A 13,203-nucleotide genomic window follows, 5' to 3' on the forward strand; every position below is an offset into this window, starting at 1 on the left:
CATAGCTCACAACAACCTCCAACTCCTGGGCTCAAGCAATTCTCTTGCCTCAGTCTCTCAAGTAGCTGAGACTACAGGCGCCCGCCACATGCCTGGCTATTTTAAGAGACGAGGTCTCGCTCTGGCTCAGGCTGGTCTCAAACCTGTGAGCTTAGACCAGGGGTCCTCAAACTGTGGCCCACGGGCCACATGAGCAGGTGTGATTATATTGGTTCCTGTTTTGTTTTTTTATTTCAAAATAAGATATGTGCAGTGTGCATAGGAATTTGTTCATAGTTTTAACTATAGTCCAGCCCTCCAACATAGTTTTTGTTTTTTTAACTATAGTGAACTGGCCCCTGTTTAAAAAGTTTGAGGACACCTGGCTTAGACAATCCACCCGCCTTGGCCTCTCAAGTGCTGGGATTACAGGCGTGAGCCACTGCACCTGGCCTGAGAATTGCTTTTTGTTACTCCTCCTTTCTTTCCTAATTCAAATTTCCACTTCTTATACTCAATAAAATGAAATCTGTTAAGTTTACTGACTATTCTATAGTTACTAATGATCTGATTACTCTTTATTGCCATACTGACTAACTTTCAATTTCAGAAAGGAAAAGAGATTTGAGAAATACCTCTTGTAATGGACATTTGTTAGCTGCCTCTTCAGCAGCCATTTCTTATTCTCTATCCCTAACAATATTCTACATTTCTTAGTCATATAGTGTCAGTTGCTGACCTTTTCAAGTGACTAAACCTCTAGGACAGTTTGACTTCACACTGTATCATCAGCATTATCTGTTTCACCTAGGCAATTATTAGTTCAAGGAACCCGTGATTCAAACCAATCAGAGCCAGTGGTCTTCTTCTTTTAGATTTTATGTGAACTACAGAGACACAGATTCTCTTGTTTCTTGCTGGATATTAATGGCAAAATATACAACCCCAAGTTTTGCTATCTTGGAAGCGTGAAAGGAGTATCTGCCATAATGGAGCCAACAGTAAAGAAATCCAAAACACACAAGATGTAAAAGGGATATTGGGTCCTGGTAACATAGTTTGAACTACTCACTCAAACTGCTCTTTAAATGTTATTATGTGTACCTCTTGACTTTACAGTTGCATGAGCAAATAAATTATCTTTTTTAAAAAGTTAAGTAGACATAATGATGGATATATTGTTGTCTATAACCAAAAAGCATCTTAATAACCTCAATGTATACTATCTCATCAAAGAGATAAAAAGTCTTTCTAATAATGACTAAAATATATCAAATAGGAATCCCTGAAGTTTTATGTTTAGATGGGAAACCTGACTCAGGAGAATCAAAGATTGGAAAATGTGGCATAAAGGAAGAAGAAATCAAAAATAAATCCGCACCTCTGTGTTTACAAAGTAAGTGTGAAGGTTTTTTCAAGGGGACTGGATTTAAATGACAACTTAGGCTTTGCAGTGTCAAGGCAACTGATAGGTTCAAAATTCAAAGTCATAACAGCAGGGAAAGAAGGAATTAAAGGATATTTGCATATTTTGAATCAGACAAAAGCTTAATAACTAGGATCTATAAAGAACTCAAATTAATCCACATGAAAAAAGCCAACAATCCCATATATCAGTGGGCGAGAGACATGAATAGAACCTTCTCTAAAGAAGACAGACGAATGGCTAACAAACACATGAAAAAATGTTCATCATCCCTATCTATTAGAGAAATGCAAATCTAAACCACCCTCAGATACCATCTAACCCCAGTGAGAATGGCCCACATCACAAAATCTCAAAACTGCAGATGCTGGCGTGGATGTGGAGAGAAGGGAACACTTTTACACTGCTGGTGGGACTGCAAACTAGTACAACCTTTCTGGAAGGAAGTATGGAGAAACCTCAAAGCACTCAAGCTAGACCTCCCATTTGATCCTGCAATCCCATTACTGGGCATCTACCCAGAAGGAAAAAAATCCTTTTATCATAAGGACACTTGTACTAGACTGTTTATTGCAGCTCAATTTACAATCGCCAAAATGTGGAAACAGCCTAAATGCTCACCAACCCAGGAATGGATTAACAAGCTGTGGTACATGTATACCATGGAATACTATTCAGCCATTAAAAAAAATGGAGACTTTACATCCTTCGTATTAACCTAGATGGAAGTGGAAGACATTATTCTTAGTAAAGCATCACAAGAATGGAGAAGCATGTATCCTATGTACTCAATCTTGATATGAGGACAATTAATGACAATTAAGGTTATGGTGGGGGAAGAAAAGCAGAAAGGGGGAAAGAGGGAGGGGGGCGGGGCCTTGGTGTGTGCCACACCTTCTGGGGGCAAGACATGATTCCCAGAGGGACTTTACCTAACAAATGCAATCAGTGTAACCTGGCTTATTGTACCCTCAATGAATCCCCAACAATAAAAAAAATAATAATAGAGATAAAAATAAAAAGTCTTACCTGATTGACAGAAATTAAATCTGGAGAAACCCAAAACAATAATGATGTTCCCTAAGTTGTATTAGATGAAAGAAAATCTGCTTGCCCTGGGAAGAAGAGTCGGTCAGCTCTTGGAAAACTATATCGAAAAAACAGCCTGTCACATCCATATGTCAAGTTAGGAAGAATCTGTCTTTCTTGAGCATTTATTTAGAAGTTGAGAGAGAAAATGCTAAGAGTTAACAACCTACCACTCCTATAGATTTACCTGGAAATAAAAGATATCAATGACCAGACACATTATAAAGTTTTGGTCGTAAAATTGAGGGATATATAGGCACATACATATGGTTTTATTGTTTCATTTTATCCATGAGGATTTTGGTATATTAAAATAATAATATTGAGTACCATCATCTAAACATTTTACATCTATCATTACTTTACATACCTTCTCTTTTTGCTTTTGAGAAAATTGTAGTTTAAAGTAAAAATATCTAGTAGCTGAACTGGTATTCAAATCCAGGCAGTCTGGTTCAAAGATGGGCACTCTTTACTACTCTAACAAAAACAGCAGTACAAGAGAAAAAAAAAAAAAAGAACAAAGTTCTCTCAGTACAAGAGAAAAAGAGAAAAGGTAAAGTTCTGGGAGGTGACTAGCTAGTTACAAAGTCCTCAGAAATGAGAAATTGGGATTTTTGGTCTTTGGAATAACCTAAGAACTGTGAACAACAGAATGTGTTTACTCTGGAAGTTTACTCATCTAAGCAAAGCTAAAGGGCTTTAAGCTATAAGCAGCTATGGACTAAGGAAAATATTTAGATAAATCAATAAAAGAAAATACTTGGAAAAGTACCATATGAGGTATGTTAAAGGATAATTTTTTAAAGTCATAACACTTGTACAAATATAAAAGAAACCTGTGTCAAAGATTTTATTTAACTTAATCAGAGCTAATAAGCTTTTATGCCAGTTGAAACAAGAATTCACAGGGCATAGGCACATATCAATAATCATGAAGAATGCAATGAATTCATAAATAGATACAAAGCTTGGTCAGTATACATAGGACAATAATCTGTGCTCCTCCTGAAGGCAAAATATATTTATATTTCTGTGGACAAGAATTATTACTTGCATTATTATAAGTTTTCTACAACTTACAATATTGTAAAATAGTGAAAGAAAATGAAAAGTACAGATAACACAGAAGGGTTTCCAAGACATTCTAGTAATCATTGTAATCACAAAGATAATTTTTTTACCCAGGAGACACAATCAAGTCACCCAGGCTGGAGGGCAGTGGTGCAATCATAGCTCAATGTAACCTCCCACTCATGGGCTCCAGTGATCCTCCTGTGTTGATTTCCTAAGTAGCTGATATTACAGGTATGCATCACCACACCTAGTTGATTTTTTTCTTACTTTTTGTAGAGAAAGGGTCTCACTATGTTGCCCTGTCTTGAACTCCTAGACTCAAGCAATCCTCCTGCCTCAGCTCCCTGAAGTGCTGGGATTATAGGCATGTGCTACCATGCCTGGCCCTCAAAGATAATCTTATATCACAAAAGCATAGCTGGTCTCACTTGATTTAGTGTGATTGTGTACATAGGTGCAATAAGAATGTTAATTAACCAGTTAGCCTCCTTGAATTTGTTTTATAAATATTAAGGCCACAAAATTAATTTCTACCTAGAATTTTTCATAGGAAATCTCAGATTCTACTTCTAAAAGTACTTTTTTGGCCAGGAGCAGTGGGTCAGACCTGTAATTCCAGCACTCTGGGAGGCCAAACACAGGAGGATCCCTTGAGCTCAGGAGTTCAAGACTAGCCTGAGCAAGAGCAAGACACTGTCTCTACTAAAGGTAGAAAATCTAGCCAAGCATTATGGCAGGCCTCTGTAGTCCCAGCTACTCAGGAAGCTGAGGCAGGATGATCCTTTGAGCCTAGGAGCTCGAGATTGCTATGAGCTAAGCTGACACCACAGCACTCTAGTCTGGGCAACAGAGTGAGACTCTGTCTGGAAAAAAAATTTAAAAAGTCTTCATTTTTGTCATCCCAAGATTAGGAAACTAAGCCCAAGAAACATTACCATTTTTCAACCATACAACCCATCATTTGGAGTAAGTTCCTCTCTTTTCCAGATCACCAAAATTGAATTACACATGTAAGGTTGAGATCATCTACTCCAAGTACCAGGTACATTTTCCTGGGAGAGTGTTTTAGGTATTGACTTCAGGATTACAGCCAATAGTTGTGCTTCAAACATGTAGTCATATGTGGTTAGATGAGCACAGTTCTCAAATACATACTCCAGAAAAGGCCTTGGTTGTACACTTACATCTGGTAAAAAAGAAGACATATTCTTATTGAATCTATGCATATAACTATGGTATATTGTCTAGAAAAGTTTGGGGACTTAGTAAGTTTCTGAATTTTGAGACAGTCAATGAGAATCAAGTATTAAAACATTTTAGTTTAAGAAAACATATCTGGTAAATTGTGTGGGTTACACACAGCTTTAATTCTTTAAGGAAAAGAGAAAAAGAGTTTCCTCCTATATCCAGAAAACAGAACATTTACAACAGCTAACATTAATAATAATCTAAACAAATAGCCAGCAAAAGAAACTTTCTTCTGTGTTTATTTCTCAGTTTTGTGTTAATTCAGTTCTATGTAATTAATTCTCATTCAACTCTGCTTTGGCTTAGCAATCTGGTCTCATGAAACTTTCTACCTTTAGGCTGAAAAGAATTTTGGAAATCCTTGCTTAGTCTACTGTTAATGTTGTCTAAACAGTGTCATTTTAGAAGTCTGCCTATGAGTCTATTCTTTGAAAGTCAGTAGTTTGAAGTATCGAGTACTGTCCTTTCCATGAGGCATTTGAGACTATCTTTCTTTGTTGAATACACAAACTCTGGCTTGTAGCTTATAGCCTAACCTCAAGCAAGCATCAAAATCTGTCTGTAGATGACAAAGTCTTAGTAGCTATGTTATTAACTATAGTAAATAATATCAAAATGGAAGACAGTAAAATTCTCTATTGGTGGATAAAATATAACTACTTCATAAGAATTTTGATTATAGTTAAAACATTATGTGGGGAAAACTCTCACATATATAATCAAATGATTTTTTACAAGGGCACCAAGACCATTTACTGGGGAAAAGACAGTCTTTTCACCAAATGATGCTGGGAAAATTGGATATTCACATACAAGAGAATTTAGGTAATGCATATCTAACACCATATACAAAACTTTACTCATACTCAAGAGGCTAAGCTATGAGGATTGCTTGAACCCAGGAGTTAAAGGCTGCAGTGAGCTATTATCCTGCCACTATGCTCCAGCCTGGCAACAAAGTGAGACTTTGTCTCTAATTAATATCTATATATATGTATATATATATGTATACACATATATATATGTGTGTGTGTGTATAATACACACATATATACTCAGAATAGATCAAAGGCCTAAATGTAAGACCTAAAGCAATACAACTTTTAGAAGCAAACATAGGGCAGAAGCTTCCTGACATTGGATTTGGTGATGATTTCTTGGCTGTGATACCAAAGGCAACCAAAGAAAAAGAAGACTGCATGAAAATTTAGAAACTTTGTACAGCAAAAGACTATCAACAGAGCACAAAATCATCTCAAAAAATGGGAAAAAGTATTTGCAGATCACATATCTGATAAATGATTAATATCCGGAATATACAGAGAACTTATAAAACTCAACAGAAAAATAGCCAACCTTTTTGAAAAATCAGCAAAGGATTTGAATAGATATTTCTCAAAAGAAGCCATATTGCTAACAGGTATATGTTAGCTCAGGGTCACTAATCATCAGGGAAATACAGAACCACAGTGGGATATCACACCTATTAGGATGGTCACTAAAAAAAGCACAGAAAATAATAAGTGTTGATAATGGCATGGGAAAATTATAACATGAGCTCTGTTGGTGGGAATGTAAAATGACATAGCTATTGTGGAAAACAATATAGTGATTCATCACCAAATTCAAAATAGAATTACCATATGCTCCAGCTATTCTATTTCTGAGTATACACCCAAAATAATTGAAAGTATAGTCCCAAAGAGATACTTTATACTCATTTTCATAGTAGCACTATTCACAATAGCTAAGATGCAAAAGCAACCCAAGTGTGCATTAAGAGATAAATGGACAAACAAATCTGGTACAATAGGATATTAATTAATTCAGCCTTAGAAAGGAAGGAAATCTTGCCATTTGCAACTACATAGATCAACCTTGAGGACATTGTGCTAAGTGAAATAAGGCAGGCACAAAACAACAAACACTATGATTCCACTTACATGAGGTACTTAGAATAGTCAAAATCAGAGTCACAGAAATTAGAATGTGAGGGAAAGCTTATGTTAATTAGTTCTATTTAGTCATTCCATAATGTATACATATTTCAAAACATACTGCATATGATAAAAACATGCATTTTATTTGTCAATTTAAATTACTTTTGTTTTTTTAAGTTAAATAGTGGTTGACTGGGCTGGGAACTAGGAGGAATAGGAGGGTTTTTTTGTTTGTTTTTATTTATTTATTTATTTTCCTTTATTGTTGGGGATTCATTGAGGGTACAATAAGCCAGGTTACACTGATTGCAATTGTTAGGTAAAGTCCCTCTTGCAATCATGTCTTGCCCCCAGAAAGTATGACACACACCAAGGTCCCACCCCCCTCCCTCCATCCCTCTTTCTGATTTTCCTCCCCCGCATAACCTTAATTGTCATTAATTATCCTCATAGCAAAATTGAGTACAGAGAGGACTAGACCTAAAGCCGATCTTGGTGAGAGAATATTTAGCCATTTAGCTAAAAATGGTATTTTTTACATGCAACGCATGTGGTGAATCAGTGAAGAAAATACAAGCGGAAAAGCATGTGTCCGTTTGCAAAAACTGCGAATGCTTTTCTTGCACCGACTGTGGTAGAGATTTCTGGGGCGACGACTATAACACCCACCTGAAATGCACACGCGAGGATCAGAAGTACCCGCACGGCAGCAAAGTCCATGAAGGTAAAGCCCACCAGGGCGATAGTAAGCAGCAGGCGTGGGTTCAGAAAGTTAATGAATTAATGAAGAGGCCCAGTGTCAGCCCCAAAGTCAGAGAACTCGCAGAACAGATTACTGCTTTTGACAACATTCCCAGGAAAAAGGCAAAGTTTCAGAACTGGGTGAAGAGCGGTTTGAAAGTTCATAATGACTCCATTCTGGAGCAGGTGTGGACTCTCTTTTCGGAAGCTTCCAGCAGTGAGCCGCTCAGGAAGGGAAAAGGCCCGCTGGCTCTCAAGCGGATGGCGAATCCACGGGCAGAGACCTCCGCCAAGGTCCCACCTTCCAAAATGAGGGATGGCCGGGAAGAGCAAGCAGAGGCAAAGAAGAATAAAAGAGAAAGGAAGGAAAAGCGGCGGAAGAATCGGAAAAAAGAAAAGAAGGACCTAAAATTAGAAAGCCAAGATAACGCAAAGAATCAAAAGCCTAAGAAACGCAAGAAGGGGCAGGAGGCTGACCTTGCAGCTGACCTTGAGGCCAGTGCCTCAGCCGGGAAGAAGAGAAAGAAGAAGAGTTTCAAGGGCCAGCCTGCAGGGGACGTGGAGCAGCGGGCCCCGGAGCTGGGGACCAGGAAGAGACAAATGGTGCAGGGGAAAGGAGGCAGGAGCTCCCAGAAACTGAAGCAAATTCAAAGAAGGAAATGATGTTTGCAGGACAGTCCGAGGGTGGAGAAACGCAAGGCCACGTGGCTCCTGCAAAAGGCAAATTCAACTGGAAGGGAACATTAAAGCAATACTGAAACTGGCCCCAGACGAGGAAACAGCAATCCAAAAGCTAAGGAAAAGAGTTTTAGCTGAGTATTACACGGTGGGGAAGGAACATCGCTGACCCGAAGAGGAGAATCCTGGTCGTCTTTAACAAGAAAATCAGCAAGAACCCCACCTTTAAGTTACTGAAGGACAAAGTCAAGCTTCTGAAATAAAAATTTCTGTTTTAAAAATTTAAAAAAAAAAAAATTGAGTACATAGGATTCATGCTTCTCCATTCTTGTGATGCTTTACTAAGAATAATGTCTTCCAATTCCATCCAGGTTAATACGAAGGATGTAAAGTCTCCATTTTTTTTAATAGCTAAATAGTATTCCATGGTATACATATACCACAGCTTGTTAATCCATTCCTGGGTTGGTGGGCATTTAGGCTGTTTCCACATTTTGGCGATTGTAAATTGAGCTGCAATAAACAGTCTAGTACAAGTGTCCTTATGATAAAAGGATTTTTTTCCTTCTGGGTAGATGCCCAGTAATGGGATTACAGGATCAAATGGGAGGTCTAGCTTGAGTGCTTTGAGGTTTCTCCGTACTTCCTTCCAGAAAGGTTGTACTAGTTTGCAGTCTCACCAGCAATGTAAAAGTGTTCCCTTCTCTCCACATCCACGCCAGCATCTGCAGTTTTGAGATTTTGTGATGTGGGCCATTCTCACTGGGGTTAGATGGTATCTGAGGGTGGTTTAGATTTGCATTTCTCTAATAGATAGGGATGATGAACATTTTTTCATATGTTTGTTAGCCATTCATCTGTCTTCTTTAGTGGAGGTTCTATTCATGTCTCTTGCCCACTGATATATGGGATTGTTGGCTTTTTTCATGTGGATTAATTTGAGTTCTCTATAAATCCTAGTTATCAAGCTTTTGTCTGATTGAAAATATGCAAATATCCTTTCCCATTGTGTAGGTTGTCTCTTTGCTTTGGTAGTTGTCTCCTTAGCTGTACAGAAGCTTTTCAGTTTTTTGAAATCCCATTTGTTTATTTTTGTTGTTGTTGCAATTGCCATGGCAGTCTTCTTCATGAAGTCTTTCCCCAGGCCAATATCTTCAAGTGTTTTTCCTATGCTTTCTTTGAGGATTTTTATTGTTTCATGCCTTAAATTTAGGTCCTTTATAAATCTTGAATCAATTTTTGTGAGTGGGGAAAGGTGTGGGTCCAGTTTCAGTCTTTTACATGTGGATATCCAGTTCTCCCAACACCATTTATTGAATAGGGAGTCTTTCCCCCAAGGTATGTTCTTGTTTGGTTTATGGAAGATTAGGTGGTTGTAAGATGTTAGTTTCATTTCTTGGTTTTCAATTTGATTCCAAGTGTCTATGTCTCTATTTTTGTGCCAGTACCATGCTGTCTTGACCCCTATGGCTTTGTAGTACAGACTAAAATCTGGTATGCTGATGCCCCCAGCTTTATTTTTATTACTAAGAACTGCCTTAGCTATACGGGGTTTTTTCCGGTTCCATACAAAACGTAGAATCATTTTTTTCCAAATCTTGAAAGTACGATGTTGATATTTTGATAGGAATGGCATTGAATAGGTAGATTGCTTTGGGAAGTATAGGCATTTTAACAGTGTTGATATTTCCCATCCATGAGCATGGTATGTTCTTCCATTTGTTGACATCCTCTGCTATTTCCTTTCTGAGGATTTCATAATTTTCTTTATAAAGGTCCTTCACCTCCTTCGTTAGGTATATTCCTAGGTATTTCATTTTCTTTGAAACTATTGTGAATGGAGTTGTGTCTTTAATTAGCTTCTCATCTTGACTGTTATTGGCATATACAAAGGCTACTGACTTGTGGACATTGATTTTTATATCCTGAAACACTACTGTATTTTTTGATGACTTCTAGGAATCTTGTGGTTGAGTCTTTGGGATTCTCTAAGTACAGGATCATGTCATCAGCAAAGAAGGAGAGTTTGACCTCCTCTGCTCCCATTTGGATTCCCTTTATTTCCTTGTCTTGCCTAATCGTATTGGCTAGAACTTCCAGCACTACGTTGAATAGTAAAGGTGACAGAGGACAACCTTGTCTGGTTCCAGTTCTAAGAGGAAAAGCTTTCAGTTTTACTCCATTCAGTAAAATATTAGCTGTGGGTTTGTCATAGATAGCTTCAATCAGTTTTAGAAATGTGCCACCTATGCCTATACTCTTCAGTGTTCTAATTAGAAAAGGATGCTGGATTTTATCAAATGCTTTTTCTGCATCTATTGAGAAGATCATATGATCTTTATTTTTGCCTCTGTTAATACGGTGGATAACGTTTATGGACTTGCGTATCTTAAACCAGCCTTGCATCCCTGGGATGAAACCTACTTGATCATCATAAATGACTTTTTTGATGATAAGCTGTAATCTGTTGGCTAGAATTTTGTTGAGAATTTTTGCGTCTATATTCATGAGTGAGATTGGTCTGAAATTCTCCTTTTTGTTTGGGTCTTTTCCTGGTTTTGGTATCAGGCTGATGTTTGCTTCATAGAATGTGCTGGGGAAGATTCCTTCTTCCTCAATTTTTTGGAATAATTTCTTCAGTACAGGAATAAGCTCTTCCTTGAAGGTTTGATAGAATTCTGGTGTGAAGCCATCTGGGCCAGGGACACAAAACAAATATCAACAGAATCAAAAGAATTGAAATTTTACCTTGTATCTTCTCAGACCATAAGGCACTAAAGGTAGAACTCAACTCTAACAAAAATGCTCGACCCCACACAGAGGCATGGAAATTAAACAATCTTCTGTTGAATAACAGATGGGTGCATGAAGAAATAAAACAAGAAATCATCAACTTCCTTGAGTATAACAACAATGAAGACACAAGCAACCAAAACCTGTGGGATACTGCAAAAGCAGTTTTGAGAGGAAAATTTATCGCTTTAGATGCCTATATTCGAAAAACAGAAAGAGAGCACATCAACAATCTCACAAGCCATCTTATGGAATTGGATAAAGAAGAACAATCTAAGCCTAAACTCAGTAGAAGAAAAGAAATATCCAAAATCAAATCAGAGATCAATGAAATTGAAAACAAAAGAATCATTCAGAAAATTAATGAATCAAGGAGTTGATTTTTTGAAAAAATAAATAAAATAGATAAACCATTGGCCAGACTAACGAGAAATAGAAAAGTAAAATCTCTAGTAACCTCAATCAGAAATGATAAAGGGGAAATAACAACTGATCCCACAGAGATGCAAGAGATCATCTCTGAATACTACCAGAAACTCTATGCCCAGAAATTTGACAATGTGAAGGAAATGGATCAATATTTGGAATCACACCCTCTCCCTGGACTCAGCCAGGAAGAAATAGAGCTCCTGAACAGACCAATTTCAAGCACTGAGATCAAAGAAACAATAAAACAAACTTCCAACCAAAAAATGCCCTGGTCCAGATGGCTTCACTCCAGAATTCTATCAAACCTTCAAGGAAGAGCTTATTCCTGTACTGCAGAAATTATTCCAAAAAATTGAGGAAGAAGGAATCTTCCCCAACACATTCTATGAGGCAAACATCAGCCTGATACCAAAACCAGGAAAGGACCCAAACAAAAAGGAGAATTTCAGACCAATCTCACTCATGAACATAGACGCAAAAATTCTCAACAAAATCCTAGCCAATAGATTACAGCTTATCATCAAGAAAGTACATTCATCATGATCAAGTAGGCTTCATCCCAGGGATGCAAGGCTGGTTTAACATACGCAAGTCTATAAACGTTATCCACCATATTAACAGAGGCAAAAATAAAGATCACATGATCCTTTCAATGGATGCAGAAAAAGCGTTTGATAAAATCCAGCATCCTTTTCTAATTAGAACACTGAAGAGTATAGGCATAGGTGGCACATTTCTAAAACTGATTGAAGCTATCTATGACAAACCCACAGCCAATATTTTACTGAATGGAGTAAAACTGAAAGCTTTTCCTCTTAGAACTGGAACCAGACAAGGTTGTCCTCTGTCACCTTTACTATTCAACGTAGTGCTGGAAGTTCTAGCCAATACAATTAGGCAAGACAAGGAAATAAAGGGAATCCAAATGGGAGCAGAGGAGGTCAAACTCTCCCTCTTTGCTGACGACATGATGTTATACTTAGAGAACCCCAAAGACTCAACCACAAGACTCCTACAAGTCATCAAAAAATACAGTAATGTTTCAGGATATAAAATCAATGTCCACAAGTCAGTAGCCTTTGTGTACACCAATAACAGTCAAGATGAGAAGCTAATTAAGGACACAACTCCCTTCACCATAGTCTCAAAGAAAATGAAATACCTAGGAATATACCTAACGAAGGAGGTGAAGGACCTCTATAAAGAAAACTATGAAATCCTCAGAGAGGAAATAGCAGAGGATATTAACAAATGGAAGAACATACCATGCTCATGGATGGGAAGAATCAACATTGTTAAAATGTCTATACTTCCCAAAGCAATCTACCTATTCAATGCCATTCCTATCAAAATACCTACATCATACTTTCAAGATTTGGAAAAAATGATTCTGCGTTTCTTATGGAACTGGAAAAACCCCATATAGCTAAGGCAGTTCTCTGTAACAAAAATAAAGCTGGGGGCATCAGCATACCAGATTTTAGTCTGTACTACAAAGCCATAGTGGTCAAGACAGCATGGTACTGGCACAAAAACAGAGACATAGACACTTGGAATCGAATTGAAAACCAAGAAATGAAACTAACATTTTACAACCACCTAATCTTTGATAAACCAAACAAGAACATACCTTGGGGGAAAGACTCCCTATTCAATAAATGGTGTTGGGAGATGTTGCTGGATGTCTACATGTAAAAGACTGAAACTGGACCCACACCTTTCCCCACTCACAAAAATTGATTCAACATGGATAAAGGACTTAAACTTAAGGCATGAAACAATAAAAATCCTCCAAGAAAGCAT

At 37.6% G+C, this 13,203-nt stretch overlaps 1 protein-coding gene and 1 pseudogene across 11 annotated transcripts in view; both read left to right on the forward strand.

Moving 5' to 3' along the window:
- The window catches only part of GPHN (gephyrin), a 708,676-nt gene that overhangs the window by 449,542 nt on the left and 245,931 nt on the right, over positions 1 to 13,203 (forward strand). The window lies entirely within an intron of this gene.
- Positions 7,285 to 8,441, forward strand: LOC128593908 (cell growth-regulating nucleolar protein-like; annotated as a pseudogene).

This window comes from Nycticebus coucang, chromosome 9, assembly GCF_027406575.1.
Source record: "Nycticebus coucang isolate mNycCou1 chromosome 9, mNycCou1.pri, whole genome shotgun sequence".
NCBI lineage: Eukaryota > Metazoa > Chordata > Mammalia > Primates > Lorisidae > Nycticebus > Nycticebus coucang.